Source organism: Rhinoraja longicauda, chromosome 25 (genome assembly GCF_053455715.1).
Source record: "Rhinoraja longicauda isolate Sanriku21f chromosome 25, sRhiLon1.1, whole genome shotgun sequence".
Taxonomy (NCBI): domain Eukaryota; kingdom Metazoa; phylum Chordata; class Chondrichthyes; order Rajiformes; family Arhynchobatidae; genus Rhinoraja; species Rhinoraja longicauda.
The window spans coordinates 16,358,423-16,374,641 of NC_135977.1; the positions used below are offsets into that span (position 1 = coordinate 16,358,423).

A 16,219-nucleotide genomic window follows, 5' to 3' on the forward strand; every position below is an offset into this window, starting at 1 on the left:
TTAGTGCACCTCCAACTACAATATGTTATGTGTGCATTAGGTGGCAGTGTTTCTGGTAACTCCCCTAATTAAAAGATGCTTGTAACTTTTGCACACTGCCTTTTGCTCCTTGTAGGAGTTAGCAACATAGAAGATTTTAAGGAATTAATAATGCTAGAAAATAGACCTGAAAGCTAATTTGAGAAGAAACACCTTCTGCATCCATGCAGGAAATTGATAATGAGACAGAAAATTGGCTGCACAAGGTCAGGAAATTAAAGGTCTGATCCTGTGATAAACTTCTTAAGATATATTTAACTGAACCTAGTTACCTGTGGAATTAATGTGAATGTTAGTGAATGAGATTTATACCTTTTTTCTAATGGTCTCTTGAAATAAAGGATGACTTGTTTCCACTCCACTAATGTAACTAATGCAGCCAGACTGGTAACCACACTCTTCCACAGATAGGCAGGTAGTGGCTGCCAGTGTGGCCAGGTGGTCTATTGCTTATTGCCAGGACTTCTGTATGGACTTCATGCATTCCGTAATGCATGGCTTCAATATTCTTAATACCATCCTGAACACATCTCCTCAGAGCATTCTGAGAATCAAACACATTGAGCACATCCTTGAATCTTTTCCTGTCTGCCTAGTAATCTCTTCCAATGGCAGAGCTCGGAATATAGTCTGTATAGAGACTGTGTTGGGAATTCAAAAGATAGGGCCTGACCAAAGAAGTTGAACTGAATATGACTTGGACCTTTGTGGTGGAAATATGGCCAGAGACAGGGCATTGACATCAGCTCATTTATCTTTTCAGGGAAAGTGGAGGAATTTGCAGAGCCCTAATGGTGGTATATTTTTTCCCCTTTGAATTGAAATGCTTGTTATAGGTAATTTAGGCCTTGAAAGCAAATAGAAGAGCTGAAATCACTGCTGCTCGGTAGATCGTGAGTTTTGTGCCATGTCTGTGATCCTAATTTTCAAATACCCTTTCCACAAATGCAACAGTGCAACCTTTAGTTGATTAAGACACCAATGTCCGTCTTTGCTGATGGTGGTTCCAGGGATGTAGAAAACGGTGGACGTTTTCCCGGGTCTTGTAACCCTGTATTGCCGGAGGTTAGTGCAGTTCTGAGAATATGTGTATTGACGATATTTGTCTTCCAAGGCAATCTTTCTGTATGAAAACATCCGCAATTCGCCCCCTGAGCGTGCGTCTACTGCACTCGATCAGAGTTTCACTGCTCTGTTGTCAACAAGCCATAGATATTTACAACGCCTTTCTCAGTATCCCCATATGCTATGGAGTGGAGATTTGTTGCACTCACATCACTCTCACCGTGGCACTAAATGTAACACTAATCCCGGGGCAGAGCAACCTGTCTTTAAACCAGGGAAAGTTGTACATCACACCGGCGACTATTGGGCAGTGAAGGCCGGAGGGTCCACTGACAGTGCGAACCGACCCCTCGGCGACTGACCGTCCGCCCGAGCGAGAGGAGTCTGCTCATCCGCCCGACCCCGCGGCGAGCGAGGACTGACCTGCAAAGATACTAGAGGAGCAAGATAGACCACTCGACCCTAAAAACCATAGTATGTCACGGCGCCATTTTAGTAGGCATTAACTTGCAAAATCATTTAAAAAGCAAAATAACAAAAATCTGTGAATTGATAGATGAGATATATTCTGCATTTTAATCCTATCATCACACATACTGTTCCCCCAAAACACTGTTTACACTAGCGAACTTCACTTACTACACTTCAGTGTAGACGATTTCAACGGAGTGGTCCATCTTGTTCCTCTAGTATCTTTGCTGACCAGCCCCGTCCGCCCACTAGCGATGGACGACAGGCGCCGTTGGCGGGACGAGGACCGGCCAGAGGCTGGAGCGGGTACGACGCGCGTGCATCGCCGAGTGACGGCATCACGCAACCGCTTCATGCAAATGACCTCCGCACGTCGGGAGCCGGCGCGAACCACGGGCGCGAGCATTGGCGGGGTCGCGCGCGCGTGTCACTCCTGGTCCGCGCGGGCATCAATCAGCCTCGACGCGCGCCTGAGCATCAGCAGCCCCGGTCGGCGCCCTCCTGAATCCATGAGGTAAAGTGGGGTTGGCTTCGTCGGGGGAGTCCTTCTCTGTGAGATTAAATGGCGCTTCAGCGACCGAGCGTCGTCCTCGCCCATCCGATGATCCCCTCGTCCCCGGGGCAGCCAGGCTCGGCGAGGGGTCGGTGACAGGCAGCGAGTACCGTTTCCTTCCCGGGGCTGTGGTGAGGGCGCTATGGTTGGGGGTTGTGGCCGGGCTGTGGGGGTGGTGTGGCTATGGTGGGGACTGTGGGAAGATGGGTTGCTGGAAGTGAGGGCGCTGTGGTGGGGCTGGAATTAGGGGAAGTGGGGCTGGGGTTAGGGGGAGTAGGACTGTGTGTTTGTGTGTGTGTGTGTGGACGGTCCCTCGCCGCGGCCGCGGCCCCGGGGACTGTTAGCTACTGGGCTTCGGCTGCGCGACCGTTGAATAACGGGGAGCCGGGGCTGTCACCTCTCCCACCGCCCGGACAGGCGCCGGGCCGGGTGGTCTACCCCGGGGAGGGGTGTGAGCAGTCAGCCACCGGGCAGTCCGAACTGCACCGAAACCTTGCTCCGTGCCATGCCTATCATTTATTCTTCAGCCCACATCATTAGGGTGGATCTTTCTCACCGGCATAATGCTGCTTTTTGAGAGCTTGTGCGCAAATTGACTGTCCCAAAATGTGGGCTATACATCAGTGACTTCAAAAAGTTCTGTTGCAAAGCGTGTTATTTTGATGCTTTCCTGAAACATAATATCATTGTCATCGCTCATCCCAGTGTCAGGCATCCACTTTCTGATCTGCGGTATATAACTGTAAATTGAACGTTTGTTTAATACAATACAGTAGTGTAAAACTACAGCAAAACTCCGATAATGTGGAACTTCGGTTACAGACTCCAGTGTATGCTTTCAATTCAATATTTTTAGACGTTACACAGTAGTGTAATGATATTTTCAAGTGAGTTTAAAGGGAGCATGTGAAACTAAGTAGATGTGATGACACTGCTTTGTAAGCTGTGCACTCTTGTAGAGGAAGTGTATATCTGTTTTACAGGAATAATGTAAAAACCCTGTATCCTTCACTTTACCCCCGCAACACAAAAGATTTCAAGAAAACCAGTGAGATTGATGTATTCTCACCTGATGGTCACCCAGACATACAATGAGGTCGCCATTATAACTATGCAGTTTGGTAGCGTCCTTGGTAGTTACTAAAATACAATAAACCCATGTTATTACATACTGCATTTATAATGGATTTTGGTAACAGCGGGTGAAGCATCCCCACACTGCTGACAAGCTATTGAAATTGACCAGGACCAACTTCAATCGGCACTTGTGAAATAATGAAGGACACAAAATGCTGGAGTAACTCAGCAGGTTAGGCAGCATCTCTGAAGAGCATGGATAGGTGACATTTCCGGTTGAGACCCACCACTGGATTGCACCGCACAGCCGACCAACATGAGGCTGAGTCCTGCAGCAGCGCCGGAAGAGACAGTGGGTGCCAACGTTCACCCCCCTCCCCAGTCTTTCTGGTGCCAGGACCACCCCTGGACCGCTCTGCCTCCCTGACTGCTTCCAGCTAGGCTGCCACACCATCCCTGGTCTGCAATGCCTCCCCGGCCACTTCTAGGCTCCACCCCCATCCTGCACCACCACCCTGACCGCTTCCAAGTCAGACCTGTAGACCTTTACCGCCAGGCAGGGCTGCTGACGCCAGCCCATATCGCCTCCCTGGCTGCTTTCAGCCGGACCAACTGGCGCTAGCCCACACAGCTTCCTCAGCCGCGCCTGCCGCCGCTGCAATCGTCAACCCTTACCTGCACTCTAGCCGCCCGCGGGCCATGACCAGTGACTCCGATCCTCGTCTCTCCCCCGACCTCCAGCAGGCCAAGCCTGTCAACTGACCTGGATTTTAAGTCCAGTTCTAGACCGAGAGTCTGAAGAAGGGTCTCCATTCAAAATGTTCCCTATCCATGTTCTCCAGCTGACCTACTCAGTTATTCAAGCACTTTCTGTCCTTTTGTGTATTAACCAGCATCTGCAGTTCTTAGTTTCTACATACTAAAACTCATTTGTTTGTTTGTTCGTGAACAATTGAAACGGTACACGATAGAGCGACAATTTTAGGCCCACCTTACATGCCTTCGTCCCTTTGGTGCTAATGGAAGAAGTTTCATTGAAATCGATGTTATATTTTTCAAGTTATTCACATTTTATAGTTTAAATCTATCTCCGAGGGAGGGGGGAGGATAAGGGGGGTTGAGGGTGGTGGAGGGGAGGGGGGGGATGGGGGTGGGGGGGATGGGGGTGGGGGGGAGGGGAGGAGAGGGTGTTGCACCAATGCAGGAGAGGTTTGGGCCCAACGGTCCACTTGGTCTAGTGATACTCTGTTGCTTGGTAATCCGTTACTTGGTTATACTGGACAGTCAGCAATAATGGACAGCATTCCCCCCCACCTGCCCCCATCGTGGTCTGTTATAATGAGGGTGTACTGTAGCATTAAATAAGTGCGAAAAGCTGCAGGGATTAGTGAATCTTCTTGGGATTCTTTCAACTAACTGGAAATTATGCAAATGTTTTATCTAACTTTTTTTAAATTGAAAGTCTTGAATTTTGTATAATGGAGATCGGTCAGTTGCTTTATTGTTTATGATTATGATTGTTATGTTTAATTATATTAAAGGTGGTGATTCCTTGGGTCATGTAGCTAGCTTATTGGTTTGTTTTTTTGCCTTCTGGTCTTGCCATGTACATTGATAAATGTCAATTACTCATTGAGGAAATTAAGGTTAGATTCTTATTTATGCCTCTCATGAGTTATGGGAATTGAGTCATACAGCACGGAAACAGGACCTTAGTCCAACTTGTCCATGCAGATCAGGATGCCGTACATGTACCTGTCTTAGTGTCTTTAAAATGTTGTTATTTCACCTGCATGAACTACCTCCTCCGGCAGCTCATTCCATATACACACCACCCTCCGAGTGGAAAATATTTCCCATCGCACCTTTGGTTTTTTATTCCAGTATCCTGGGTAAGAGACTCTGCATTTACTCTATCAATTTGCCTCATGACTTTATACACCCCTGTAAGTTCACCCCTTAGCCTCCCGTGCTTTATGCCAAGGAATAAAGACTGGCCTATATTATCAAAGCATCAATTGACAGCTCTTAGAAAATTGGCAAAGGCATGGTGAACTGAATGGCCCTTTTCTGTGGTCTTAGATTCAATTAATTAAAATGTGTAGATTGTAGGAATGTTGATTCAAATGTCACCCAAAGCATGACAAAAGACATTCAGATATGTGTATTTGAAATGCTTGCAGTATGTCAGAATTTGGATGATAATTAAAGTATGGATTCAACATGTATGTGTGCTTTAATAAAATATATTGCAAGGATTTAAACAATTGATAATTTGTATATAACATTTTTTGTATATAATAATAATTTATATTTCAGATAGACAAATTGGGAATATACATCCATGACAGAAAGATTTCCTAGAGAAAACTAATTAATTTTTTGAAGACTACTCGTGAAATACTGCATGGTCCTTAGATTAAGATGATCTGCCTTCATTATGATGCAGCTTGGAGGACCATCCTGTGTTTGATTAGGTTGAGGAGAATTATTGTCATATGAACTAAGGTATAGTGAAAAGCTTTTATTTGTGGGCTGTCTGATAGATGACCATTTAGTGAGGTGTTGAATGATGCTTGCGCTTTGCATTGTATTGCAAAGCAAATGCTTTCATTGGTGGAAGGAGATTAGGGTGACAATTAGCTGGGTTAGTAGTATGCTTCATAATTTTCTTTACATTTTCTTGTAAGGTAATTGGCTTGGTATAAATGTAAAAATTGTCCCTAGGGTAGGATAGTGTTAATGTGCGGGGATCGCTGGTCGGTGCAGACTCGATGGGCCGAAGGGCCTGTTTCCACACTGTATCTCTAAACTAAACTAAATTAAACGGAAAAAAAAGTTTCAGTAAAAGGTTAAATAATCTTAACATAACTGAGGAGGGACCAAGCATTTGAGATCATTTTAGATTATTTTTTCAGAGTGGAGTTTTTTTTAATGTCTTGACACTTTACCAATCTTACAACAAAATTAATCAAAATAATTTTTTCAGGAAGTAGATTTTTGTAAAGTCGGGTATTCCTTTCCATTCACAGATGCTGCTTGACCCGCTGAGTTTCTCCAGCAGATTGTTTCCCTTAGTATTCTATATCTGTTGGCACAGTTGCAAGGTGGCTGTCATAATATTTTTAAAAGATCTATCCCTTTTTAAAAGAAAAACAATTCAAGCATTTGTGTAGGGAGGAACTGCAGATGCTGGTTTAAACCAAAACAGACACAAAAGGCTGGAGTAACTCAATGGGTCAGGCAGCATCTCTGGAGCATATGATTGATTGAATTTAAATATTCTAATGAATTTGTTTTATAGTTTTAGGGATTGCAATGTTAAGGGAACAGCCTTGCTTCCACACTTGAAATAAAACATTCTAACCACTCCAAAATACACACAATTTGTAACTGTCGGCATGGGTGTTGCTTGAAAGTTTGCAGATTAGCGTGCAATCTAATACAAAAGAAACAGGAAGTGCTCCATTCACAACAATGGGTTTGTGGGACAGCTTCTCAATCATGCAAGAAGATACTTGAGCACAAAACAATAAATTGGGTTACAGAGTTAGTAGATTTTTGGGTCAGTGTTGCTCTGTTGATTCTTGTGCTCCTAAAGCACAGTTATTTTTTCATTGTACATAACTTAATCTAGGTTTGTTCAAGCCAGCTGGTAGAAGACTTTTTATTTGATTTTTCATAGTGGCTGAGTTCAATGAGTTAACCTAGTTTGTAAACAAAAAGACACAAAGTGCTGGAATAATTCAGTGGGTCATGCTGCATCTCTGGAGAACATGGTTTGCTGATGTTTCAGCTCAGGACACTTCTTCAGTCTAAAAAATTGCATACCCAAAATATCACCTATCCATTTTCTCCAGAGATGTTCCCTGATGCGCTGAGTTACTCTAGCACATTGTCTTTTTTGTAAACCAGCATCTGCAGTTCCTTGTTTCTATATTTCTTGTTTAATATATACATCGTCATTTGCACGAGAAAGATACCCAATGAGCTTATATCATTAACACAAGAGCAAAACAACATTACAGATTTACAATTTTTTCTAAGTTAAACTAATCTGCAAGAATATTAGTGCCATTGATAAAATTAGGGGATCCAAAAATCAATTTTCAGTATATCTCACTCATCTGCTTTTATTTGCATATCATACTTTTAAGAGTTGTAAAATACTGCAAGGTGCTTCACAAGTTAGCAAACACAATTTAATGCATTCTTGTTTGATGATTTAAGCCACTTCAAACAGAAAATGTGTTATTATTTGTAATAATTTTCTTTATACATTTTGATCAATCAAGAATGGTTGGGAATATTGTGAGTCAGGTACATAAACTGACTACAATTCTGCATTCGCTCCAAAAGGCTTATGATTTTTTTGGGATATGTGTAAATGAAGGAGCAGGCCTATTTAATCAGCTTTGATGTGGCTGGTTGTATTTTGCTTTTGGAAAAATAAAATTTCCAGAAATCTCAGATTGGATTAGTTTTACATTGCAACTCTCCAGGATTATGCAGTGAAATTTAAAGTGGAGAAAAAGAAAAATCTTTGCAAAATCTTCTGTGCACAGTTTTAGATTTTCCCTTCTGGTCATCCTTACTTTAACATTTATGTCAGGACCATCAATTGCATCATCAACTGGATCGTTCAGACATGAAATACCAACCTTGTATAGTTGCAGCATAGTTCATTTGCATCCAGCAGTCATTTGATTTTCATGATAAATTGATGGGAAGTACACCTTTTTAGATTAGTTGCAAAGTACTATAAAATAGTATATTGCATCATTTTTTTCCTGCACATTAATAATGTCCGAGGGATCCCTCTTTTTTAAACCAATTTCTGATAGATTTTGGAGAAAATAATGTCGATCATTGTGAGGAATATTATTGGAGCAGAAATTGTCAAACCTGAGTCAGTTTATTGTTGAATGGAATGTTTTTATTAACAGGGTGGAAAACTAACATGTTTTTTTGATACAAGGCTTGAAAAATATCCTGTTAGTCACTGCAAGATCGGGAAATCTTGTATTTTAGTATCATGAGAAAACCTTTTGGAAGATGACAAATAATGTTGCAGTTTAAGAAATGATAATTCGTTTGATGCTTCCATGGAAGGTTGATGTGATGTTAAAAATGAAATATATAGATATGGAGAAACAAGGTTTTCAGGTTAGATTTGAAGACTGCTGCATCAAACTACTTCTGCTATTGCTGTAAGAAATTGAGCCTGAAGTATGAGAATTTAAATGAAAGAAAACCACAAATCTCTATTAGGTGGGGGAAGGAAGGGAAAAGAAGGGCGATCATTATATCAGACGACCATTATATAATGTGATTTTTAAGCAATAATTTAGAGGCCAGTAGTTTTTTTTGCCTGACTACATAATCCATTCTGAGAGACTTTTTTAACAATTAATCAAATTACTGTTTTCAATTGATTTCTACAACTGTCTTTTTTTATCACATTATTTTAAGGTGAATTGCTCTGATTGAACAACACAATACTATAATATGAGGATAGGCTTTGTACTATATTTAAAAATATAATGAAAGCTTTAAACCATATCTCCTGTTTAGTCCATTTTGAGGTTTGCATTAAAACCAATATTTTACCTATTCTCATTTGTTAGCAAATTTGCTCCATTAGCTAGAACATTTTTAACAGATATGTCAATTGGATGGTTGCTGAATATTCAATTACTACTTCAGGGCTGTTTGACGGTTGTGTGTACAGTCAGTCTTGCCCAGGTAATGGATAGACTATAGCCTATTGTGTCCAGATCTTTATTCCAGGGTTGAAGATCACAGGATTGCAGCAACGAATGGAATGTTGTCAGAGTTTCTCCCTTCCTAGCCCAAGATTACAAAGCTAATTTCTGGAATTTCTTTGCAGCAGTATAGTCATGTGTTATGAATGGATTATTTACTCTATAACCTATACAAAATTCTGGATTCTTAGTTCTTTCAGTTAGATAATATTATGTTGCAGCAGAGGTGCTCTAAATAGGAGTATAACCGGAACCTTCAAACACGAAATAATTCAACTGCAGTCATGGCTAAAGTTAGTTATTTCACAAAAACATACCAATTTAGTTTAGTTTAGAGATATAGCGTGGAAAAAGGCCCTCAGCCCACCGAGTCCTATCGGCCATTGATCATACGCACATCAGTTCTATGTTACCCCAGTTTTGCATCCTATATGCTGAGGGCAATTTTACAGAAGCCAATTAATCTACAAACCTGCATGTCTTTGGAATGTGAGAGGAAACCGGAGCAGCCGGAGAAAACCCACGTGGTCACAGGGAGAACGTGCAAACTCTATACAGTCAGCAACTGTAGTCAGGATCGAACCCAGATCTCTGCTGCTGCAAGACAGCAACAGTACTGCTGTGACACTGCACCACAATTAGCTATGCCATTGAAAGTAATGGATACATAACTAAGAATAGCTTGTGATTTAAATCTTTACCTTAATTGTGGCACTTCTGCACATTTTAATTGGGCCGATTTGAGCAAGTAGATTGTTTTGGTAACAGGCATGGAAAATAAACTGCTGTTTGAGCTTTGTGTTTTTACCTTTGGATCAAAATTCTTAAAATAGATGGAATGACATAAGACTGGAGCAAGATGTTTTGTGGGTTGAAATAAACATGCTTAGATGTTACATAGAGACTGGAACTTTCCTGCAAATAATGTTATATGATCTCAGAATCTTTCAAAGCATTTTGCATCCACTAATATATTCCCATTGCTGTTTATGTCGTGGTGGAGCAGTCAGTTTAGGCAGAGAAGTAAGTCTTGCAAAATTGAAAAATGAGATGAAAGGCTATTTGATTTATTTCTGATGATGTGTGTGCGGTCGATTTTGCCCAACTTAAATCTGTGCGTGGCCCACCAGGCTACAGGGATGAACTGACTTTTCATTGTTCAATCTTGTGATGATGTAAATGATAGAAAATACTTTCAAAAAGATGTTTCCCTGATTTAGCTGCACTAGCAATACAGTGAAGACATTGCTCTGTCCTTGCGATAAATTGGGGATATAGATACATCCTTGAGTTCTCCATCTCTGCTCAACAGCCAGAGTTCTTACTCCTCCACAACAATCCAGGGGATGATACACTGCTGGATTAGCTCTAGATTCCCAGCACAATAGCGTATAAACTGGGCTGATGCCTTGTTTAAAGTACAGAAAGTTATCTGTAAAATGTTCCGATTGGAGGAACAAGAGCACATTCATAAATCTGCGGTGTAGGGCAATGTTAGGTGGAGTACCAGATTACTTACCTAGAATTTCCTGTTGGTGTAGAACTACCCATATTTTGTGCTGGTATGTGGTAAATAACCTTCCAAAAGGCAAGATCGACTATTGATCTTTTTTAAGCAATATGATAGGGCGGCACGGTAGCGCAGCGGTAGAGTTGCTGCTTTACAGCGAATGCAGCGCCGGAGACTCAGGTTCGATCCTGACTACGGGTGCTGCACTGTAAGGAGTTTGTACGTGGGTTTTCTCCGAGATCTTCGGTTTCCTCCCACACTCCAAAGACGTACAGGTATGTAGGTTAATTGGCTGGGTAAATGTAAAAATTGTCCCTAGTGGGTGTAGGATAGTGTTAATGTGCGGGGATCACTGGGCGGCACGGACTTGGAGGGCCGAAAAAGGCCTGTTTCCGGCTGTATATATATGATATGATATGATATGATAGATATGCAAGCAGGCTGTAAGAAAGCAATAGACACCACAGTTGTTCATGGCACAGTAATGCACATCTGCTACAAACTTTGCCATTTACAACCATACTCTAGTGCCAGTGAAATAAAATAAAAACAACCTATTTGTTGTGAATCTCAAATTACTTATTTTCTATTTCAGCCAACCAATCTTTCTGATGAATTTGTGAGAAGACTTTCAAATTCTTGAGGGATTTTTTTAGTTAACATTTACATGGACATTTGGGTGGGGGCATTTCAAGCATTTTAGTGGTTTCATTGAGTTTATTGGTGTCTGAACTGCATACTATTGGTGTTATGGATGGTTTTCTGAAAATGAAGGATATCCTGTTTGCTTTTGTGGTTCCATGAGCTTCAATTAATCATCAGCACTTTTTTGTATTTCAAACTTGTTTTTTCTCTAGTTTAAAAAAAATAGCTGGAGCTATTCTGATTCAGAATGGATTTTAAATTCCTTTTTCTGCCTCATTTGGGTTGAGGTTAGAATGGACAAACAGAATTGTGAATCGTGGGGAGGTAATTTCCCTACTTAGCCAGATGTGCTAGGATTAGAAAATAATTATCAAGATAAACAGACAAAATACATCCACATTTACAAAGCTTCCATACTGTCTGTAAATGCAGCTGTGAGGAAAGGTAAATTTCCTGTTTCCTACACCATATGCAGAGATTGCTGCAAGATATGATTACAAATCTGCTGTTTTTTTATTGTCCACCAAAAAGATAAAAATCAAATCTCAAATAGTGAAGTCAGGTGACTTGCATTGAGGGAAGAACTGTTTGCATGAGTTTACTGATCTGACTATGATCAAACTGGGGAAACCTGGAAAAACATTCAAATATATGCATAAAGTTAATGTCATACATCATTTGATTAGAGTTGTCTTACAAACTTCAATCCCAGTTCTTTTCACAGAATTATAATCAAGTACTAGTCAGGTACAATTAACTACAAGAAAAACTATGCTGCTATATCTGATAATACCGTAATATGTGATTCTTGCTGCTGTTCATCTCATCAAGCCGAGTTGGTGTTCCTTTATATGAAGCACCTAGATACCTTGACTTTGGTGTAGCAAGAACTGCGGAAAGAATCACGAGCACAGATCCTGACTAAAGAGTTGAGATGAGAAAACAATTGGAAAGTTTTGTTTTGAAGGAACCGAAGACTGTTGCTGTGAAGCCCCTGCGTTTGGCTTGGGCTGAGAATCATTGTAGGACGTGCTCTAAAGAGTGCTATGGTGTAGACTGCATACTAGTGCCTGTGAGTTCAACATTGATTAATCATAAAGGAAGGACCTGGACTAGAAAGGTCTGTTCCAAAATTACCTTCATGGCTATTATATTAATAAACCTGGGGTGAATACGCTTTAAAAATATCTTTAAAGTATCTCCACTCTTTAATCTATAGTATCTCAAGATCTAAAAGAAAAGCAATTCAGTGGTTAGGTTATGGGGAGTACTGGTTGCAGCAAACAGTTTGGCGCCATAGAGTAACCTGGATGTGATTCTCAAAGCTAGCATTCTAGAATTAGGCATGCTTCAGCTATGTGTTCTGAAAAAAGACTGGTAATACCTAACAAAGCAATGCATTGTTCAGATATGATCTGTTCACAAACGGATAAATCCAACCTATTCATTGCCATCGCATCACGCAGTGTTAAATTATTATTTTTTAAATCATGGAAGGCGTAGACAAGAGACTGCAGGTGGTGGAGTCTGGAGCAACAAAAAAAAATGCTGGAGGAACTCAGCAGGTCGAGTAGCATCTGTGCTAGGAAAGGAATTATTGACATTTTGGGTCAATGCCCTGCACTGAGTGGAGAGGGAAGATAGCCAGTAAAAAGAGAAGGGGATGGGGTAAGATAGGAGCCAGTAGGTGATAGGTGAACAGGCAAGTAGGGGGAGGGGAGGTTGAAGGTGGAGGCAGCTGCTGGAGGATGATAAGCAGGAACATAAAGGCAACAGATCACATTGGACATTTTTTTTCATTTTGTTAGTTTGTTAATGCAGTATCCCTGTACAGGAAACACATAGCTGAAGCACGGTTAATTCTAAAATGCAAGCTTTAAGAACCGCATCCGCATAGCTGTTAGGCTCTACTCCTTGCTGCAGCCTGTATTTTCAATAACTTAACCCGTCTACTGCTTTTCTTTTCGTTCTTGCAACACTATATTTGGAGTGGAGTGCAGATACATTTTTTTTTAAAAATCAGTGACTTGAACCCAGGTCGGCTTCTATAATCGTTGCTGCTGAGGTAATTTGGGAGCCGAGAACACTTGTGTTGAATAGATTGATGATTATTGAATTCACAGGTACAAATGTGCACCTTCATCCATCTTTTTTTCTCTTTGCTTCCATCTATAACCCACCTGTCTCTCCCAACACCCCTCCCTTACCTGGCTACATCTGCCTGTTGTCCTTCAACCCCCTCCCCCTCCAACCCCCCCCCCCCCCACCCTCCCGCCTTGACCGACCCATCAATTACTGGCCCCTGTCTCATCTCTGCCCCTCTTTCCAGTTTCAGACCAATGTAGCGTTTCAACTTGGACAGTTCCTTTCACTGACTTGTTGAGCATCTCCAGCAGTTTGTATTTTGCTCATGGAAGTTGTTGTTGATTGTGCTGTTAAGGAGCATTTACTCATTCGAGCCTGCTCACTGATGTTCAGTTTTTGAATCTACGAGAACTGATCAGTACACTAACCTGTTATTGTCAAAGAACTGTTTTCTTCATGTGAGATGAGAGTGATTTGTCCTGATATGAACGCAATGTGTACCTGAGTGTGGAATCAAGGAGGTTTACTAAAACTGAAGCAGGGTTATTGAAGAAGGAAAACTGAAGATTGGGAACCAAGTGGAAGGATGGAATTCTCAAGTGTCTGGAGTCATAGCACATGCTGAGAGACTGGTAATGATTGTTTGAGCTCTGTTATCTCAGCCCCCAGTTCTTATTGACTCAAGTGCGAGGTGTTGCACTTTCGGAAGTCAAATGCCAGGGGAAAATATACAGTTAATAGCAAGACCCTTAAGGCACTTCGATTGCTTTTATATACTTCTATCAGGCCTCCCCTCAACCTCCAGCATCCTAGAGAAAGCAATCGAAGTGCCTTAAGGGTCTTGCTATTAACTATATTTTCCCCTAGATGGGTGGCACAGTGGGGCAGCAGTAGAGCCAGAGACCTGGATTCGATCCTGACGACGGGTGCTGTCTGGACGGAGTTTGTACGTTCTCTGTCTGACCACATGGGTTTCTCTGGGTGCTCCGGTCTCCTCCCCCACTCCAAAGATGTACAGGTTTGTAGGTTAATTGGCTTCTGGAAATTGTAAATTGTCCTTAGTGCGTACAATAGTGCTAATGTACAGTTCCGCGTGGACTTGGTGGGGGAAGGACTGTTTCCATGCTGTATCTCTAAAGTAGACGGTCAGAACCTTTTTCCCCAATAGTGTGGACAAAATGGAAATGACAAACACTAGAGGTCATAGCTTTAAGTTTGGAGGGACTAAGTTTAAAGGAGATTTGTGGGGCAAGAGTATTCTTATGCACAGATGGTGGTAAGTGCCTGGATTGGGGATGGTTGAGGCAGATATAATAGTGGAATTTAAGAGACTTTAGGATGTGCATATGGATATTCAGGAAATGGAAGAATATAGTCAGATTATGTCCGGGCACCAGGTCGTGTCATCACATTTGGCACAGGCATTGTTGGCCAAAGGGCCTGGTCCCATGCTGTAATGACCTGTTCTATGTTAAATTGCCTGGTTGGATGTAAAATTTGTCTGTCTTTGCTCTTAAATGATTTTTACCACAATGTCTGTTTATGCTTTTACATGTTGAGTAGTGAAGTCTGAAGGTTGGTTCCATTCTGCATTGTGTGGCAATTCTGATAGTCTTGTAACCAATAACTCATGGATTTAATAATTAAAATTGGAAATATTTCATACATGTTACCTTCTGTGAGACTGTAAATATCAATTGTAAAACAAGTTAGATTTTTTTTAAAGCTAATCTCAGAAATGTTGTCAAAATGGAGAAGTGAAAGTGCAGGTGCCTCAAATAGCACAAGTGGTGCAGATCTCAACTCCTCTTAAGTCATGAGACGCTTAGGGAATCGTGATTTTGTTTTTGTTCCAAACTAAAGCCAATGGACCATTACTACTGAATCAATGGAGATGTCCTAGGTCGATCTGCCTTTGTCAGTATAATCTGTAGCCACAAGGGACTAAATTGGGCTGGACCTTGTGTATTATTAGGCATATTAGAATCGCATTAGTTCCATTTAAAAAGTGTACAGGAATCTCTCTTGGTTAAAAGGTTAGCAAACGTGCTTAAAGTGATGACACCATTAAAAGCAGTAAGATGATGATGATGATTTTGCTTGATAATATGTAACAATGATTTAAACTGCAGTGTTATTTCTAGATTTCACATCCAAACCAATTTCCTGTCTTGACTTCGTTTTCAACTGTGAAATTTAATGAAATGAAAGATACACATTAAGCATTTGGTTGTGTAAGCCTTTGTGCAAACCTGTATGGCTATCAGCTGCCTTCTGCAACCTGACCCACCAAAGCCTTCATTTGATTCCATCTCGGCATATTTAATATGTGATCTTGCCCTGGAGCTGGCACATGTGTTCACCTCTGCCTAGTATTAAACCACAGGAATATCTTTACCTTTGCCTTCAAAGTAATCATGACATCTGTTTTTGAGCTTCTGGTTGTCTTTGTAGTGATAGTATCCCTTCATTGTTTCTGTTGTGTTAATCTTCTCTCTGGTGTGATTCAGTTTTTGGTTACCTGACTGACAAGAGTTTGCTTGTGAGGATGGGAGAAAGTAAAACATGTATGTTGAACTATCCCATGGTGGAGCTTTTTCAGCCTGGACCAGAAAGATTGAATGGCCGGAAAAATGGGAAAGGGAGATGATTAGGTATGTAGATTTCTTAATCATCAATCCTTCCAGTCACCCGAAGCAATGCCTCTTGCTCTGGTAGCTCCACCGTGGGATTTAAAAAGCAGACTTGCCTTTCTAATTCTTTCCAAATCTCTCTTGCGTATAACTTCCACATGAAAGAGTAAATTATGTCATTGTCTTGTAAAGTGTTAGGGTGAGTCAAGGTTGCCTAACTGCCAGAGTGTGAGAGTTGTGAAATTGATGCTTACAACAGTGGCAAGAGTATGAAATAAGAGTTAAAGTTTAATTATCAATTCATTTAATACAGGCAACACCTACGTTACGTCAGTTTGGGTTACAGAAATTCGCCCCCACAAAATTCACAAATCAT

General features: G+C 41.3%; 1 protein-coding gene across 4 annotated transcripts in view; it reads left to right on the forward strand.

The window, feature by feature from the left end:
• Positions 1–1,990: 1,990 nt before the first annotated feature.
• Positions 1,991–16,219, forward strand: part of LOC144605856 (protein-tyrosine sulfotransferase 2-like) — a 47,662-nt gene continuing 33,433 nt past the window's right edge. For 3 of the 4 annotated variants that reach the window (XM_078421468.1, XM_078421467.1, XM_078421471.1), the window contains exon 1: positions 1,991–2,089. The gene's annotated coding sequence lies outside the window, so the exon portion shown is untranslated. Of the gene's footprint in view, positions 2,090–2,183; positions 2,260–16,219 lie in introns of those variants that run through there. The other variant, XM_078421469.1, reaches the window with a different exon arrangement.